At 37.3% G+C, this 3,934-nt stretch overlaps 1 non-coding gene across 1 annotated transcript; it reads left to right on the top strand.

The window, feature by feature from the left end:
- The first annotated feature begins 1,255 nt into the window (after nt 1-1,255).
- LOC123566973 (U6 spliceosomal RNA) lies at nt 1,256-1,359 on the top strand. Its single transcript, XR_006689686.2, has one exon. It is a non-coding gene; the product is annotated as a U6 spliceosomal RNA (small nuclear RNA).
- The last annotated feature ends 2,575 nt before the right edge of the window (nt 1,360-3,934 follow it).

Below are 3,934 nucleotides of genomic sequence, written 5' to 3'. Positions count from 1 at the left end.
TTTATTTTTATTTTTTATTTTTTGAGATGGAGTCTTGCTCTGTTGCCCAGGCTGAAGTGCAGTGGTGCAATCTCGGCTCACTGCAGCCTCACCTCCCGGGTTCAAGCAATTCTGCTTCAGCCTCCTGAGTAGCTGGGATTACAGCCGCATGCCACCATGCCCAGTTACCTTTTTTTTTTTTTTTTTTTTTTTTTAGTAGAGACGGGGTTTCACCATGCTGGCTAGGCTGGTCTCGAACTCCTGACCTTGTGATCCACCCACCTTTGCCTCCCAAAGTGCTGGAGTGAGCCACCACACCCGGCCTATTTATTTATTTTTTAAGACAGGGTCTCACTCTGTCACCCAGGCTGGAATGCAGTACCATGATCTTGACTCACTGCAACTTCCACCTCTTGGCCTCCAGTAATCCTCCCACCTCAGCCTCCCTAGTAGCTTGGACTACAGGTGCACACCACCACACTTGGCTAGTTTTTTTTTTTTTTTTTCAGTAGAGACAGGGTTTCACCATGTTGCCAAGGCTGGAGAATATTTAGATTGATGAGGGTCTGAGACTTGTTCTTCCAAATGAATCAACATAGTAGTTCAATAGAAACTGATACTGTCATAAATACAGTTTGGAATGTAAAACTTATCAAACAGTTACAGACCTTGAGAAAATCTTATATTTGATTTTTTTTTTTTTTAATTTGGGGATTCCGTTAGGTCAACTTCTAGTTTTGTAATATTCTACAATTGGAATGAATCCTCATCATCATAACAGAGCTGTGTTCTGCCTAAGTAGAGAGTTCATCCAAATTATGATCAAGCTTGACAGAAGAACCTCTTCTCATATCAGATTGTGAAGTAGGCACTATGACACTCGAATAAAACAGTGGAGTTACAGTAAAGGGAACAATATCCTCTTTATTGCCTTTTCTTCACAGTTCAGAACACAGACCAGTCTGGCTAATTTGGGAATGGTGACAGTAATCGTTTGTAAATGCATAATTAGAAGATTTAAAAAATTTTAACATTTCATACTTTAAATGTGAGGTAAAATCAACAGTGAAAATGAAATGCCTATCCAGCAAAAATAGCTCCAATTGGCTCATTATTCAATTCTGCGTTCTCTTTCTCATTCAAAAGGCCCGTATTTGCCTTTTCTTGTCTATGAAGATATTTTGGAGTCTAAAAGGATTGTTGTCATAAACAAGCTATAATGTATAACCTTGGCTACTTTCTTCAAGGGTGTTTTTAAGAATAAAATAAAACCCTGGTGCTTGCTTCATTAATATAGATACTAAAATTAGAACAGTGCAGAGATCAGCACTGTCCCTGTGCAAGGGTGGTTCACACATTTGTGAATCATTCCATATTTTTCAGTCTTTGTATTGGAGGAGATGAGAGTACGGAGAGAGGATGGAAAAGGGGATTCAATGGTACTTGATCTCTATCACGAATATTTTACTTATATTAATAAAAGTTCATCTTCACGTATGAATCGAAGTGTTAGTTGTATGTTGCTCTCTACTGTCTTTGTGTTTAAATATTTAAAAAATTTTACAGCAGTCATTTCATTTCCAGGTTTTTATTTCTTCTAATTTTATTTATTTATTTATTTATTTATTTATTTATTTATTTAATTTATTTATTTAGAGACAGAGTCTCAGTGTGTTGCCCAGGCTGGAGTGTGGTGGCCTGATTACAACTCACCGCAGGCTTAGCCTTAAGCTCAAGTGATCATCCTACCTCAGCCTCCTGAGAAGCTGGACCACAGATGTGTGCCACCACACACAGTTAATTTTTGTATTTTTTGTAGAGACGGGGTTTCACCATGTTGCCTAGGCTGGTCTCAAACTCTTGGGCTCAAGCAAGTCTGCCTGCCTCATCCTCCCAAAGTGCTGGGATGACAGATATGAGCCACTGCTCCAAGCCATTTCCAGTTTTTTAATCTAAAGAAAATAAATCAGAAGTGTATGCTAACATGTATGCATAAGGATATTCACTTCAGCACTATTTATAATAGAAAAAGATGGAAACAAGCTAAAGTTGAACAATACAGAAATGGTTAATTATGGCAAAGTTATGTGATTATTATGTATTTATTTGGAAATCTTACTTTCATTATGTTTCTTATTGCTGCTGTGATATATTACCACAGGTCTGGCATGGTGATTCACACCTGTAATCCCAGTTCTTTGGGAGGCCGAGGCAGAAGGATTGCTTGAAGCTGGGGAATTGGAGTCCAGCCTGAGTAACATAGCAAAAGCCTATCTCTACACACACACACACACACACACAAATAAAAAGCTAGCTGGGCATGGTGGCATGAGCCTGTAGTCTTAGCTTCTTGAAAGCCTAAGGTAGGAAGATTGCTTGAGCCCAGGAGTTCAAGACTGCAGCGAGCTATGAGTGTGCTACCGCACTCCAACCTGCAGGACAGAGCGAGACACTGTCTCTAAAATAAAGAAATAAACACAAACTTTGTGTCTTAAAACAACACGAATTTGTTACCTTACTAGTCTGGTGGGAGGGCAGAAGTCCAAAATGGGTCTCCAGGGAAAAAGAAAGAGATTGGCAGGGCTGCGTTTCTTCTCGGGGGAATACTTTTCCTGACTTTTCTCAGCTTCTGGAGGCTTCCTGCATCTATTGGCTCATGGCCTGAACCTTGCATAGCTCCAGCCTTTTGCTTTTTTCGTTACACTTTCTTCTACTGACTCTGATTCTTCTCCCTCTCTCTTGTGATTATATCATGCCTATCCAAATAATCCAGAATCATCCATCTCCAGGTGCTTAAATTAATGTCTTCAAAGTCCCTTCCACCATGTAAAGTAAGATATTCATAGGTTCTGGGAATAAAGATGTGGTCAACAAACCAGTGGGAAATTAGGATATCTCTTCAACTTTTATATCATTTATATACACATACATCAACTATTATATACATACTTGGATGCAATTCACTACAAAGCAAATTAGCCCCTCTCAAAAGTTGTAGTCTTATTAACTTTTATTTTTAAGTTGTGTAAAGTATAAACCTCTGTTTGAAGTGCATCCTTCAGTGTGTAACATGAATTCTTGACCCAGATATCAGGTGACTTCAGTCTCACATGTATATATCATGCAGGCTGGCAGTTTTCCATTCATTTTGTTGGATAACACCCAGATATCTACTTTTAGAAATTAAGCAAGCAGGGAAATGAATCATTTATAAGTAAAGGTCTTAATCTGCCTGACTGGCACTTTCTTCTCTTTTCCATGTATCAAGGACACTTAAGTGTTAGAAGGAACAATCTGATGCTGTATCATTCCAGATATCTTTTAAATCAGAGTGTATGTAGTACACACCAAATGATTGGCATGCAAGTTTCTGGTTTCAATCACGAGATTAACAAAGCCTGGATGAGATTAACAGAGACTGGAGAATCTATCATTTACTCTTCCATTTCACTTGATTTTCTTTAGTTATGCTACATGTTTTGTTTTTTTTCTATTACAGAAAATAGTCTATTGAAATTAACAATAGTGTAACTATTAACACTATAATTTAAAGATTCATTAAAAAGCAAAATTTAAAGAAATTCAACCACATGAGTATAATAATCAATCATGCCCTTTTGGTGGTTTAAAATGCTATTAGAGCCTTTCCCTTCACATTTTGTGAGAAAATACAAGTCCTGATTTCTCCTCAAATACCAATGAGATAAGTGAAAACAATGTAATCTTTCAAAAGGCAGCCATTATTTTATGTATTTGTGCTCTGTGAAAACCTATTAATCTTTCAAAAAATTATTTGGTGGACTTTTTAAAAATAAAATTTGGAAAGTCATCTGATTTTTGGAAAGGTTGGTAAAGCCTGTCTCATTCTATCATCAACTATGATTTTATTACTTTCAGATATAATTTCCAATTATAATCCCAAGCCAATAACATGAGAGCTATTAACGCACAATTA

This window comes from Macaca fascicularis, chromosome 9 (genome assembly GCF_037993035.2).
Source record: "Macaca fascicularis isolate 582-1 chromosome 9, T2T-MFA8v1.1".
NCBI classification, from domain to species: domain Eukaryota; kingdom Metazoa; phylum Chordata; class Mammalia; order Primates; family Cercopithecidae; genus Macaca; species Macaca fascicularis.
This window is presented reverse-complemented; position numbering and strand designations above follow the sequence as displayed.